The 16323-nt window shown below is 38.3% G+C and overlaps 1 protein-coding gene across 1 annotated transcript in view; it reads right to left on the bottom strand.

Annotated features, from left to right (window-relative positions):
- The window catches only part of ALG12 (ALG12 alpha-1,6-mannosyltransferase), a 1030719-nt gene that overhangs the window by 607672 nt on the left and 406724 nt on the right, over positions 1-16323 (bottom strand). The window lies entirely within an intron of this gene.

The raw sequence follows: 16323 nt of genomic DNA, 5'->3' as shown, positions 1-16323 counted from the left end.
ACCTTCTGAGTCAGATCCCATCATGAACCGATTTCAAAGCCACTCGCACTGAAAATATTATGCCCTGAGCTGATTATTAAATCTAATGTTCATACATTTTCTCTCAAGGGTACTGATTTTTTTTGTGACTCTCCTGTTGTCTGATACTTTTCCTGAGAGCCAAAGATCAGTATAAGTGTATCAGCTTTCATGAAAAAGATGAGAATCCATAATTTCAGAGGAAAGAAAGAAGACCTGGTTCTAGTCCAATGCTTTCAACACTTGAAGTCAAATTGATGCAGAGCTAATGTTACAGTATATTCTTGTCACAGTGTGTTTTGAGCATTAAGCATAGTAATACAAATGAGAAAAACTTTGAGTTACTACAGTTTATCAATTCATTATTCTCTCGCTGAACTATTAATTGACTGAGTGCTACCCTTGGTCTTTTCCTAGCTGTAAATTAAAGCATGTTGATTTTAAGCCATCCTCCTGGTTATCTTGCTTGACAATAAGGATTTTGGTTTATTTATTCTATGTTCATTTGCTTCATAATTTGGAGAAGGGGGTGTTTTTCATTGACCTACTGCAATTGGACCACCTGTTTGCTACTGAATTCATTTTCTTCAAAGCAAGCCAAAATTAATGAGCCATTTTGTTGTTTTTTTTTTAAGTCTGAGACTTTATATAAAGATTTCCAGGATAGACAAGTCATTGATGTCTTGGTGGACATAAGAGAACAGTGTAGAGCCAAAATTAAATACCTCTGTATTTGTACTTGTAAGCTAAAAACACTACAGCTGGACTCCCAGTGTAAACAAGACTGTAAAACTGATGAACTGGAAAAGAAACTGTGTGAATAGAGAATTGATTTAGTTTTTTATAAAGAAGATGCACTAATGCTCAAGGAATGGATTTGGACAGCAAAAGTTAAATTATGAACTTGTAACTTGGATTTAAAAAAGTTGAGATCAGCTATCTTAAGAACCCAGTTATGAAACAGCAGGTAATTGAATATTTGGAAGCCAAATAATCTTGGAGGATCTTGGACTGTTAATTCCATTCAAGTTTATGTAGAGCAAAACAGAATACCAGCTGGGGTTAAGGGGAGGAAAAAATGGGATCTGGTGCCTGCTCTTTGCTCTAAGTACTCCATATGAGGAAGAACAGCTCCATGTACCATTACAAGTGAGGAGGTGATATGCTGGAAAGCAGCTCTTGGGAAAAAGACTTGGGAGTTATGGTGGACAACAGCCTGACCATGAGCCAGCAATGTGCCCAACTCAGCCAAGAGGGCCAGTACCATCCTGGGATGCAGTAAGAAGAGCATGGACAGCATGTTGAGGGAAATTATTCTTTCTCTCTACTTTGCCTTGGTGAGGCGTCACCTGGAGTTCTGTGCACAGTTTTGGGTTCCCCAGTTCAAGAAGAACAAGGAACTACTGGAGAGAGCACAGCACAGAGCCACTATGGTGATGAATGGACTTGAACATCTACCATCTAAGGAAAGGCTGAGAGATCTGGGTCTGTTTAGCCTAGAGAAGAGGAGGCTGAGGGGGGATCTCATTAATGCTTATAAATATCTAAAAGCAGGTGTCAGGAGGATGGGGTCAGACTCTTCTCAGTGATGTCCAGTGACAGAACAAGGGGTAATGGTCACAAACTGGTGAACAGGAGGTTTAACCTAAATATAAGAAAGTACTTCTTTACTCTGAGGGTAACAGAGCACTGGAGCAAGCTGCCCAGGGAAGTTGTGAAGTCTCCATCCCTGGAGGCATTCAAAATTCAACTGGACGTGTTCCTATGAAATCTGTTCTGTGAGATCCTGCTCTAAAAGGGGGGTTGGACTAGATGATCTCCAGAGGTGCCTTCCAACCCATAATGTTCTGTGATTATTTTTAAGACTGTGAAATAAAACCAGATGTATTCTACAGAAATGTTGTCCAGAACCATGATTTCTCTTCCCTGAGAATACATTTCAACCAACAGGCTACAAAATATAGACCAATTCTTCAACTTTTTTAAGATCTTCCCATTCTTTGTTGTGGAGTAACAGCTTTGGCAAGAGGGATGCGCAGACCCAGACTGCACTGTTTCCTGATACTCTTAAAGCATACTGCAGGAGAGGTAGTGGTTCCTTTTGGTGAAAGAAGAAAACTGAATATGTTTCCTTATGTAACTTTGAAGTTATTGTATGGGAGCTTACACCTGCTTTTACTACAAACTTTCTGAGTTAAAGCATAAACCTGTTTCTAAATGGCAGTTCAGTTGTGTAGATGAAAGAAGTTTTCTTATTCTTTGGATCTCAACCTTAAGTTTTCAGCCTCAAGTGAAGTCCCACAACCATGAAGCAAGGTTTCAGCCACACTTGTATTCTTTCACTAGACTGATTTTGACAACTCCACCTACAGGACTCAGGATGCTGAACCTGATTTTCCTCTTTCCATTTGGTGCAAAAGAAATGTACGTAGGAAACAGAAGTTAATTATGTAAGTTCCTTTCCTTCTTTTTGGAATTGTCAGCTCTCTGTTCTCTTTTAGGCTCAGTCCTGAGCCATTTGTAAGCTTAATTATTTAGGTAATTCATTCACTTCTACCACAATAATTGTTGACATTTACTAACGTTGTCAACAGGTGACCTTCCAGACCTGAATAACAACACTTGATTTCGTAATATAAGAGCTATTAAGACTTCCTTAAGTGTCACAGAAGTTGTACACTCTTCTCTGTAAGTTAAACATTTCAGTACTGCATTCTTTCATTTCAGAAAAGCCTGTAGACAATCCTAATAGCTTTAATAGATGCAATTAATTGATTTTACTTTCATAGAATGCATAATGGAAGTTCTTTAGAAAAGTTTAATTTTCCCTTTCTATATATATTTTAACATATACACATTTTTTGGTGGGTTATACATAATTGCTGTGGGACTATAAATACAATAAGTATTTTAAAAATGCATGTAAAGTTGCTTTTAATCACCCACTGCACTTAAATTACATGAAAAATATTTTGGATGAGAAATAATAGTCATGCCTTTTTTTATTATTTTTTTTTTCAGAGCTGCAAATTATTTACAAATTTTAGTTTATTTTTTATAATCTGTCTTCTTTCTTCTTCTGTAGTTCATATTTTTTGTAGTTGTGCAGCAAGATGTAAAGCAATCTGCTTTCCAGTTGGTTTCCATCATGATTGCTGCTTTCATTTATCTTCATGGAAGCTTATTTCCTGGTACATATACTTCACTTTTTCTCTGTATTTAAGCAATTAACTATTCAGGTATCAGATTGTGAGGTAAGTCTATGCTATGAAAGTTCCTGTTTTCATTTTTATCATTCGTGTATCTGAGCAGTCTCAAGAAGATAAGGCAACACATCTTTGTCCCTGTCATATACAATCCTTGCTCTCATTCCCTTCACAAGGAGAAGAATTGTGCATGTAGCAGAGTGTTTTCTTCTGATTCAGAACTTACTGCTTGAAGTTTATGTTAAAGAAACTTTTGGCAGAACGCTACTTGCTCATTCCTCTAAGCCAACCATCAGATGCATTTCTTCTAGAATAATGAACAATAAGACTCTCCCTTTTCTCAGACTATTCTCTGTCTTTTGTTACTTTCACACTCATTACAACAATGCATCAAAGAAAAATATAGCTTAATGTACAAATGGAAGACACTGATTAATTTATTTTCCATAAACCAAAATTAATATTTGTTTTTTATCAAATGCATTAGAATGTTTCAATATGATCAAAACTTGAAAAAACAAGGTAAAGACTATGCTTACATATGTAAATGCTTCTGTATGCTCACTTCACAGTACATTTCCAAATTCACCTTTTCATACTGCTCCATAAAATCTCGGTCTGTTCATATAAAAGAGGTATTTTGAAAATATTCTGTCAGAAGAATAAGACATAATCAGAATAACAAACTAAGTAGAAATCCAATGCTTTCGTACCTCTGCCTAGAACTGCAGCATTTCTCTGTAGTTGCAGAGCTAAGAAACCAAATCAGCTTACTTGGTTAGAGTGTAACCTACATTTTATTGTATTTCATACTTATCCCAGGAAAAAGAGTTATAGCACAAAACAGACACAGCAGTTTGCATAGGATTTTCTGGGATCTGGTTTCAGATTTTTTTGATCTCTTGTGGACTTTATCTGAGATTGTTGATAGGCTCCCAGAAACCCTTTGAGGAATCTCAAGGTACCACTGCTCCCAGGCAGGGATAGCCACAGGAGCCTTAACTTCTGTCAACCTTTATAACATGCTGTAGCAGTATCTAACAAGCTGCCAGGGGTCCTTGACCACAGAGTGCTTAAAGCTTCTGTCTCAGGTGACCCTTGAGTAGGGAGGATCAGGCACCTGTAGAGTCAGGCTAACAGAGGTACTGAAGAGTTTGTACACCAATTTGGGGAAAAAAAAGAAAAGAAAAAGAAAAAGAAAATGAAAAAGAAAAAGAGAAAGAAAAAGAAAAAGAAAAAGGAAAAGAAAAAGGAAAAGGAAAAGAAAAAGAAAAAGAAAAAGAAAAAGAAAAAGAAAAAGAAAAAGAAAAAGAAAAAGAAAAAGAAAAAGAAAAAGAAAAAGAAAAAGAAAAAGAAAAAGAAAAAGAAAAAGAAAAAAGAAAAAAAGAAAAAGAAAAGAAAAAAAAGAAAGAGAAAAAGAAAAAGAAAGAAGAAAAAGAAAAAAACAAAGGTGGAGTGGTTGGCATGTCTGCTTAGACTGGTATGTACATCCTCAGCAATGGCAGCGTTGTACCATAGGGCACAGTCCCCAGTAGTTGTTAGAACATCTGCCCCTTCAATTTTGAGGTCTTTTTCCCACACAGCAGTTCAGAAAGCGAGACTGAAGTTGCAAGGCAAAGCTGTCAAATTAAGCATCTACGTTGGTTGACTCTGAGCCATGCAAGAAAATAAGAAGCAGCTGATGTTGACAGTGAGAGGGAAGTTTGCCACTTTTTTTTGGAGAGAATCAGAGGGGAATGAGAGAAAATTATAAAAAATCAAGTAAGGTAGCAGTGACAGGGATATGTGAACATAAAGGTTCTCAAAATTGACAAAACAGGGCTGAAGTGGGGTTACCCCAAGCATATACTTGTAAATCTTTGTTCAAGACTGAGAACATTCTTGTTATTCAGTAATTTTTCTACTGGTCTTACTCAACTGAACATAATTATTTCAAACACTTGCTGTGTGCACCTTTGTTTCTTGAAGAGCCTGTACATAGTTTTCATTGGTAAATTTAAAAAGTTAGCTAGACATCTCTCCCTTTTTCAGACAGAAATCTGCAATCAAGAATACTGTGAGGAACTCAGAAATTATGTAGCAGTTTGGTTTACTGACTTTCTTGGTATATCCAAAAATATACCCATATTAGCAGGCATTGGGAAAAACCTAGAGTTGAATGATCTATGATCATAGAATTATAGAATGCCAGGTTGGAAGGGACCTCAAGGACCATCTGGTCCAACCTTTCTAGGTAATACTATAGTTTATATGAGATGACTCAGCACCCTGTCAAGCTATCACTTCTCTTGGGAGACTATTCCGGTGTTTGACTGTCCTCGTGGTGAAAAATTTGCCTCTTGTGTTCAAATGGAATCTCTCCAGGACCAACTTAAGCCCTTTACCCCTCATATTTTCCATGTCACTCCTTATAAACAGTGAGTCTCCATCATCTTTGTAGCCATACTTTCAGTACTGGAACATGATAATAAGGTCTCCCCAAAGCCCTATTTTCCTGAGACTAAATAAATCCAGTTTTCCCAGCCTCTCCTCATACGGCAGGTCCTCCAGTTCTCCAGTCATCCTTGTGACCCTTCTCTGGACCCTCTCCAGCCTGCTAAATTTTGTTCTTTTAATATTAGTAATTATTTATTTCTTATAAAGACTCATTTTTGGTTACTTAGACTGGTTGGATAGCACAACTTAGTTAGTTGAAATGCAGTTTTGACTGCATTTGTTGCAGTAAATGTCTATAACAACAACAATAATAATAGTGATAAAGCATTGATAAAAGTTCCATTTTGCCCCTTTGTGAAAACCTAAGGAATATATTCACAGAGGCAATACACCATAATAAAGGAAAATAAAATATAATGCAAGATCTTTTGTCACCTGTTAAAAATCTATCAGACTTGAATATTTTGCTCATGCATATGTTCAGTGGCTGCACTTCATAGAATCATAGAATCATAGAATCATAGAATCCTAGGGGTTGGAAGGGACCTCGAAAGATCATCTAGTCCAACCCCTCCGCCAGAGCAGGGTCACCTAGAGTACATCACACAGGAAGGCGTCCAGGCGGGTTTTGAATGCCTCCAGAGAAGGAGACTCCACAACCTCTCTGGGCAGCCTGTTCCAATGCTCTGTCACTCTCACAGTAAAAAAAAATTTTCTGATATTCACCTTAAACCTCCTATGCTCCAATTTGTATGCATTACTCCTTGTCCTATCACTGGTCATCACTGAAAAAAGCTTAACTCTATCTTCTTGACACTCACCCTTTACTTATTTGTAAACATTGATGAGGTCACCCCTCAGTCTCCTCTTCTCCAAACTAAAGAGACCCAGCTCTCTCAGCCTTTCCTCATAAGGGAGATGTTCCACTCCCTTAATCATCTTTGAGGCTCTGCGCTGGACTCTTTCAAGCACTTCCCTGTCCTTCTTGAACTGAGGGGCCCAGAACTGGACACAATACTCCAGATGCGGCCTCACCAATGCAGAATAGAGGGGGAGGAGAACCTCTCTTGACCTACTAACCACACCCTTTCTAATACACCCCAGGATGCCATTGGCCTTCTTAGCCACAAGGGCACATTGCTGGCTCATGGTCATCCTCCTGTCTACCAGGACCCCCAGGTCTCTTTCACCTACACTGCTCTCCAGCAGGTCAGCCCCCAACCTGTACTGGTGCATGGCATTTTTCTTCCCCAAATGCAAAACTCTACACTTGCCCTTGTTAAACTTCATCAGGTTTTTCCCCGCCCAAGTCTCCAGCCTGTCTAAGTCCCTCTGAATGGCAGCACAGCCTTCTGGTGTGTCAGCCACTCCTCCCAGCTTGGTGTCATCAGCAAACTTGCTGAGGGTACATTCTGTACCCTCATCCAGGTCGCTGATGAAGATGTTGAACAACACCGGTCCCAGTACCAACCCCTGAGGGACTCCACTAGTCACAGGCCTCCAACTAGATTCTGCCCCGTTGACTACAACTCTCTGACTCCTTCCTTTCAACCAGTTCTTGATCCACCTCACTGCCTGATCATCAAACCCATACTTGATCAACTTATCTACAGGGATGCTGTGGGAGACGGTGTCAAATGCTTTACTGAAATCAAGATAGACCACATCCACCACTCTACCATCATCTATCCACCTAGTAATTTCCTCATAGAAGGCTATGAGGTTAGTCAAACATGACTTACCCTTGGTAAAACCATGTTGACTGCTCTTGATGACCCCCATCTCCTTGATAGGTCTAGAGATAGTGCCAAGGACAAGTTGTTCCCTCACCTTTCCAGGGATGGAGGTGAGGCTGACCCGTCTATAGTTACCCGGGTCCTCCTTCTTGCCCTTCTTGTAGACTGGAGTGACATTTGCTATCCTCCAGTCCTCAGGCACCTCTCCTGTTACCCATGACTTACCGAAGATGATGGAGAGTGGACTAGCAATGACCTCCACCAGCTCCCTCAGCACCCTTGGATGCATTTCATCCGGACCCATCGATTTATGGATGTCCAGATTACGCAACTGATCCCTAACCCAATCCTCATCTACCTGGGCAAACTCCTCCTTTATCTTGACTTCTACTGGGGCTATATGAAACTGGGGCTCATGGGGAAAGCCTGCAGGAGTAAAGACAGAGGCAAAGAAGGCATTCAGCACCTCTGCCTTCTTTAAATCCTCTGTCACCAGGGCACCCACCTCATTCAGCAGTGGGCCTATATTGCTTCTGGTATTAGTTTTGTTGGCTATGTATTTGAAAAAGCCCTTTCTATTGTCCTTAACCCGACTTGCAAGGTTAAGTTCCAAGGAGGCCTTAGCTTTCCTAGTTGCCTCCCTACATTCTCTGACAACAGTCCTATATTCCTCCCAAGTAACCAGCCCCTCCTTCCATGATCTATAGATTTTCCTTTTCCATTTGAGTTTGCCCAGCAGGTCCTTTTTTAACCACACTGGTCTCCTAGCTCCCTTACTAGATTTTCTACCCATTGGGACACACTGATCCTGTGCTTGCAAGAAGTGATGCTTTAATGTTGTCCAGCTATCTTGAGCCCCTTTACCTTCTAGCACTCTGTCCCATGGGACTTCCCTTAACAATTGATTGAGGAGGCCGAAGTTTGCTCTGTGGAAGTCCAGGGTTCTGGTCCTGCTGGGTATTCTGTTCCTCCCACACAGGATCCTGAACTCCATCATCTCATGGTCACTGCAGCCAAGGCTGCCACTGACCACCACTGCTTCAACAAGGCCCTCCTTGTTGGTGAGCACAAGATCCAGCAGCGCTCCTCTTCTAGTCGGCTTGTCCACCATTTGCATTAAGAAGTTGTCATCAATGCACTGGAGGAACCTCCTAGACTGTGAAAGGCTGGCTGTGTAAGTATTCCAGCAGATATCGGGGTAGTTAAAATCTCCCATGAGGACCACTTGCTATTAGGAAATAGCATAACTTCATAGCAAACCAGGGAAATAGTTTCACCTTTCACACAAAGATGCAGTTATTCAATACATACAGGACAACAACTATTCAGCTTTTATTTAGCCAAGTTTCAGAGCATATTCTTATTCCAGAAAAAAATCTTGAAGGAGTTTCCTTGGAGAAACTAGGAGGAAGTTCAAAAGCATGGCTAGCCATCCTCAGTCAGTATCTTCAAATTACTTCTCTGTTAATTTGAAAACTAATTGCTATGGAGCTACTGCTGATCACAGCTGATTAAAATATTTCATAGAAAAACCTGTTTCAACCTTTCACTTACTGGGAAAGAGCTTTGGAATTGTTCAGGATTTCTGACTGGAGCTAAACTACCAAAGGAGTTCAGTTCCCATTTAGGAAGTTAAATTAAGTTCTGAAGCATAATTCCTTTTCTTCATAACTATACTCAATAGTGAAAGTTTCATACTTGAAGTTAGACTGTTTTATTTTATTGGCACACAATACAGCAAACTGAGTGATCTGCTATATTAGGAATCCACAAACAGGTCCAGCATTGCCTCCAAGTGGAGAGAAAAGGGAGACATAAGGTAAAGGAGCATGTTCTAATTTAGATATCCAGTGATCAAAGGATCTGAATCCTGGATAAAGCTAGGTTTAAAACTCAAATCTCTCTTCTTTCATGTATCCTTAATAATTACTCATGGTCTGTTTGAGCATCATTCTCCATTTCATCCCTTTGTTTCAGAGTAAGCAGACAGTGCAATCCATTGGTCAAGCCCTTCTACAATAATAGTAATTTGTTACTAAGACACGATTTCAGTATAGAAATCAACCTGAAGAAATCTGATTTTTATCTGAAAGTAAAGCTTTGAAAGTTCTTCTGAGTTCTTCTGTGACCATATACAGGGGAAAAATATGGATGTGGGGTTAGATGACTTGAGGCTTTGCTTTTTAAAAGATTATTTAATGTTGAATCTTCATTTTTCCACTTGTGACACAAGTAAGAAGATTTGAAGGAGGAAACTTCTTTGGAAAAGTCTATTAATAACACAAAGTAAATATTAATCACACAGCAGCAGGAGAATTAGTTTTACTACAAATTCAGTGAATGCTGTCTTTAAGGGTGGATTTTCAGATATTGTGACAATGCCAATTCCATCTAGCAGAGCCTGGAGTTTCCTGGGAACTGCCTTAGCAGAGGTCATAGTTTCATGCACAGTTAGACCCCAGTAAATTACTGCAAGAATCCAAACTTGAGTAAGTGTTGATACATTATGCCATTTGTATATTATGAGCTGCTGAAGACATTATAGGAGGAAGGAACATTTCAGGGCATGTAATGGAATTAAAAAATAAATTGTCTCTTTGAGTTTAGAACTAGGGCTTAATAAGAATCTAAAAGACATCTGGTAGGTATCTGAAGATCTGCCAAAGAAATAAATGGTTCGTAGACTGTCCAGGAGCTTTTAATGAGACCCCAGACAAAGAATTTATCCTGGCTAGGAAATTATAAGTGCAAGTCCTCATGCATCCCAAGAGAATTATGAGGGCAGAATCTGAGCTAACTTTGATCAAAGCTATTTCATCTTCCCATTCCCTAATCCTGGGGTTCTACTCAGTCTGAAAAATTAGTTTATACACTTGCACGGATTTAAAATGCAATAGCTTGCATATTTTTTGCATGCAAACATTTTAAATGTGCATACAAATGTTTAAATTACACAATATAATTAGAATTTAAGTCTAAAATAAGAAGAATGTCTAGCTGGCATGTCTAGCTGGCATGTCTAACAGCACATGATATCCATAGGCCCAATATATATGGTCCAAGGCAAAAATTATCATCTAAGGAGAAATGGAAATATTGCTTTAGTTTAGTTCTTTATGACTGGGACAAATTCTAAAGCAGTCATATTATATCCACAAGTGAAGATGTGTACAACCTGAAGTGAAGGTTTTGCAATATTTTTAATAAATAAATAAATTACTACAAGACTTAGAAAAAGCTAATAATAAAAAGCCAGTAATTTCCATTAGGTTTACTGACGTTTAGGCAGAAGAAATTTCTCACTCATGGTGGACAGATAGTTACAAAGATGCAAATATTAGGCAAATTGTTAAATTAATTCTATTATCACATCAATATTTTTTTTTTTTAATAAGAAAGAGAAAAACACAGAAAACACAGAAAATGACTGGGCAGGTACTGCAAAACACCTACAGTTTTATTTGTAGCCTTTATAAGGGTGTTTTGATTGTAAAAACAAATTAAATAAGGTTCTTTACCAATATTTACTGAAAGTTAAAGCAATACATATCAATAATAAGAAATATTTGTACATTCCCTATATTAATAATAATTTTTAAAAAGACTTTGTTTAATAGGACATATTTTCTTTCAAACACGGATATCCAAAATCTTTGAGATATCACATAAAAAGGACATGGAGCTCCTGGGGGGAGTCCAGAGGAGAGCCACGAAGATGATCTCAGGGCCAGAGCACCCCTCCTATGAAGACAAGCTGAGAGAGTTGGGCTGTTCAGCCTGGAGAAGAGAAGGCTCCAGGGAGACCTTATAATGGCCTTCCAGTACCTGAAGGGGACTACAAGAAAGCCAGGAACTTTTTAAAAGGGCTTGTAGTGAGAGGACAAGTGGGAAAGGATTAAAACTGAAAGAGGGTAGATTGAGGTTAGACATGAGGAAGAAATTCTTTAGTGTGATGAGGCACTGGAACAGGTTACCCAGGGAAGTTGTGGATGTCTCATCCCTGGAACTGTTCAAGGGCAGGTTGAATGGGGCCCTGAGCAACCTGATCTATTGGGAGGTGTCCCTGCCAGAATCACAGAATCGCAGAATCACCATGGCTGGAGAAGACCTCTAAGATCATCAAGTCCAGCCTATGACCTATTACCACTACATCGGCTGGGCCACGGCACTACGTGCCACGTCCAGCCCATGCAGGGGAGCTGGAACTAGATGATCTTTAAGGTCCCTTCCAGCCCAAACCATTCTATGATTCTATGATTATTTCAAATAATTGTTTGCTACTACACACTTGCTAACCAGGAATACCTCTCCTATGAAGACCATCTGAGAGAGCTGGGATTATTGAGCCTGGAGAACAGAAAGCTCCAGGGAGACCTTATTGCAGCCTTTCAGTACTTAAAGGGGGCTTACAGAAAAATGAAGGCTTCTTAGGAAGGCATGTAGTGACAGGACAAGGGGTAATAGTTTTAAACTAAAACAGAGAAGACTTTTATAAGATATAAGTAAAAAGTATGTTCTGTGATGGTGGTGGTACACTGGAACAGGTTGTCCAGGGAAGTTGTGAATACCCCATCCCTGGAAGCGTTCAGGGTCAGGGTGGATGGGGCTTTGAGCAACCTGGTCTAGTGAAAGATGTTCCAGCCTGTGGCAGCGGGTGGAGTAAATGATCTTTAAGGTCCCCTCCTACCCAAGTCATTCTGTGATGCTATGATTGTCTGTTATTTCCACAGATATCAATACAAATGCATTCAAAATATATGATAATATAATTTTTAAAAATGCATCTAAATTTTATGTTGCATGAACTTTTGGCACTATTTGCACATTACTAAAGTAAGGCAGCAATTGCAAGACAAATTGTAAAGACTTTGATGTTAAACTATCTAAAGAACATTATAACACCTAACAAAAAAATTTCTCAGTCCTGTATGACAATTATCGTGTACCTGAGTTTACACTTTGCTTTCAAGAAAAAAGCCTGAAGTAGTAAAGTGTAAACTCAAGTTATTCCCCACCTAATTCAGGTACATATATGTGTGAACTGATCTCAGGTAATATTTTGTAGCTTGTGGGAGGGCATTTAATGAATGTCAAGCAAAGACAAACTGGTCATAGTTTCTACTGTAGCTAAATAGAAAATAACTATTATAACTTTGGAGCATCTTTTGTCACTTTGTTTGTATTCTCCATTACTCAAACTGATTAGGCTATGCTAGTTAAAAAGCTACTAACGGTTTTGACAACCACAGTTTTAGAAATTCCCATTCAAGACTGGGTTTAATTGATCCTTTGCAAAGCTTACTGTGGTTTTTGCAAATCAAGCTACTCAGGTGCTTCCAGATGGGCCCCAGCACGTAGCACAATCAAAATCACTAGTCACATTTTCAAAGTCTTTGTTAGAGATGCCTACACCTCATTAGGAGCATGTTTATTATTCAGAAACTATCACCTCATTGCAATCGGCAATGTGAGTCCAACAGGTTTTTTCAGTAGTGCCGATTATTCTCAGAACAGCAGCAGCAGCAAAGCACTCTGCCCTTGGTGGCTGCATCTTACAAAGTCATGGCAGATGAAAACTAGCAAAATGAATTCATGTCTGATGGGTTGTTTTTGCCACGACAGCTGTGCTTTGGAGGTGGGCAAGCCAAGGAAGTTAAGTTTGGCTCATGCAGAGTGTTGGACTCTGCATCGTCTCTGTGCCGATACATGTGAACGATCCAAGCCAGTAGGAATATTTTGGCATCACCTTCTGGCTGTCACAGTGACCTTATATATCACTTCACGCATTCTGCCTTTTGCATGTGTATAATCAGTTCCAATGGATCGACTAATGTTTTGGCATGGAGTTGCCTTGGCTCTGGCTTCAAATTTTCTGGTCTGTTTATACAAGTAGCATCCGGCATGCCTGCGAAATTAATTAACAAATATTTAAGGATAATTAATATACATTTTTATGTTCTAGAAAATGGAGAAAGGGATTAATCTGTGGCAATGATATTTAAAATAAAAAACAAAATTTACATTATAACCATTTTCTGTACATCAGATAAGGTCAACATAATACTTAAAACTGTTCTACTTGCTCAACTTAGATGTTATGCATGTCAAATGTATAGAGCTATATGTACATATTAATACACATACCTATATTTATAAGTAGAAGGTATATATGACTGTTTATCAAATTAATAGGTAAGAATGAGGGAAAAAAAATGTTGTCAGTAAGTTCTCCTCAAGGAAACAGCGGAGTATAATAGCTTTTGTTGCCAAACTGAAGGAGGGTGCTTCAGTGTGATATAATTTAATATAGTGTTCTTTATTCAGCAACGTCAGACTATAGTTTTAGAGTCTGTTCAGTTCTATAAATTATGTATTTTCACAGACTAGTGTCATCAATAATACCTCCTAGTGTTAAATTAGTCTGCTGAATAATGGTTGTGAAGTTAGACATGTATACAACATTCATTAGACATAAAATAGTAAAAGGAAAATCTTAGAGAGTTCCAAGATTTATCACTGTGCTATTATAGTTATTGGTATGAGCTTTATTTTCACGTGTCTCATAAATTGGTAAATATTCCTAATTATTTTTAAATCGCTGTGGAACTGCTGTTATCAGAGATTGCTTTATTATTAATTTCTGTGAACACAAGCTTTGAATTGGCACAACAAAGCAAGGACAAAAATTATAAGGTGTAGCTGCTATAGTCATATTCTGGCAGCATAACTATGGTGTTAAAATAACTTAATTTCTTTTTTTCTCTGCATTGTAACAGCTGTTTTTAACCCCAGTGAAGAAATGTACTTCATCAGGTTAAGCACAACATATAAATATTTTTTAAAACTCCTTTGTTCCAAATAATGCTATCTAAATAATGAAAAACAATAAATTGTTCCCCAGAAGGTTGTATAAACATTGCATCAGAAGGTCACCTGAAGGTCTTATTCAGAGAAGAATATGAAAAAGTGAAAACTTAGTATGAAAACTCATGTTGATGACAGGAAAATAATGCTCTCTACACAATGATAACAACAACAAAACCCAAACAATCCAAAAAACACCAAAACCAGAAACAAGTTTCTTTGTGTTACAGTGCAGTATGGCTGAACAGAAGCTTGGAGTTCAATTCTGGATCCATTTAATGTGTCTTCACTCTGCTGAATTGTGATGAGGACACAAACATCAGGGGTTAGGATTGAGGTCACCAGTTGATTTTGTTTAGGATAATTCACGGTCAAATACTGGTAACCTTTACTGTGACATACTGAAACCAGTAAGCTGATGGCTAAGCAGGAAAATAAAATTAAGAACGTGTCCCCTGTTGCTCTCTTGAGCATAAAAGAATTAAAATAATTTTAGCAAAAGTAAAAAAATCACTTTTTTAATAGGAGTATTCTGAGCTTTCATTATTTCAACTAGTGTAGCTTATTGGCTGCTTTGACTCATGTTCATCTTGCTGAGGGTGTACAAGCAAAGAGAAGGACATCTCTGTACTGAAATTCATCCCTTAGATTCAGCCCTAAGCCAGTTGCTGAAACTTAGATATAATGACTCAAAGTTCAAATTAATTTTGTATTTATTATTTAAAAAATCTTAAAAACCTATTTATAGTACTGTTCTCTTTGAGACTTGTGATTTTCATTTTTGCTAATGAGGATCTCATAAACTGAGAGAAATTAATATTCTATTCATTTTGTTCTCTGAACATTTTTCCATTTTATGTATTGGATATAGTTTGTTGTACAAGTGTGTAAGTATTTTTTTATATATAAAGGAACAAAAGAAAAACAGCTTTTTGGTTTTAAAAGCTCCATGCACAGATTTTACATTTTTTCACATGAAAGGCTGGGAGGAGACACATGTGGGACAGCTGGCCCGAATTGACCAAAATGATATTCTGTATCCTACGATGTGTTCAACTATAAACTCCCAGGCAAAGGCGGGGGGGATGGGGGCATTCTTGTTTATGGCATTCATCTTCCTGAGTAACCATTGCACACGCTGAAGCCCTGCTTTCCACAAAGTGAGTAAACAACTGTTTGCTCACAGGAAGTACTGAAGAAAGGCCTTATTTTGCTTTGCTTGCACACACAGCTTTGTTTCACTTATTCTATTGTTTTTATCTTGATCCATGAGTTTTTCTCATGATTGCTCTTCCTTCTGGTGGGGGAATGAATGAATGGCTGTGTGGGGCTTAGCTACTGGCCATTTTTTTTTTCCAGCACCTTTCCACCTTGACCATGGTGGTCTTGTAGGCCCATGATTCAGCCTGCAGGTTCCATTAGTCTCAGCAAACTTAAAAAAATGAAGATGTGTAATCTCTTTTATGCAAATCACCTAGGCATTTCTCTGTATCCAATGAAGAGAGATAAGCATTTCGAAAGACTGAACTATCCTCTTATTAAAGAGGTATGTAACACAGATCAAAAGAAATGCACTCTGGAGGCGCCTCGTTGCATTGACCACAAAAACATAGAGACCAAATTAGAGTACACTTCTAACATGCAAGCTGGAGGACATGAAGCCAAGAATGAATGCAGGGAAGGCCTCAGTTCCTCCAAACAATTTAGAATCTAATGATCATTATATTAGTGAACTCAGGCAAGCATCTGAATTTTTTTTAGGTTTAAAGCTGAAACAATTTTTTTCTGTTTATGAGGCTAAGAAACCAGTTCTTTCACCCAAGATTCATGTGTGCTGTTTATACAGAGTACATTCATATGGCCTTGTAAGAGCAAACACTTAGGAAGTTTTAAACTTTTTTATCATTCTGTGTAGCATTTGGGATTTTAGCCCTATGAAACTGTAGATCTGAGTTACATGAGGCAAATCATTCTGCTTTACTATAAGGTTTTTCATTCAAGTAAAGTTCATCCTCCACTCCCAAAAAAAAAAAACAAAAACAAAGATTTGTATAATTTTAGTG

This window comes from Apus apus, chromosome 1 (genome assembly GCF_020740795.1).
Source record: "Apus apus isolate bApuApu2 chromosome 1, bApuApu2.pri.cur, whole genome shotgun sequence".
NCBI lineage: Eukaryota > Metazoa > Chordata > Aves > Apodiformes > Apodidae > Apus > Apus apus.
This window is presented reverse-complemented; position numbering and strand designations above follow the sequence as displayed.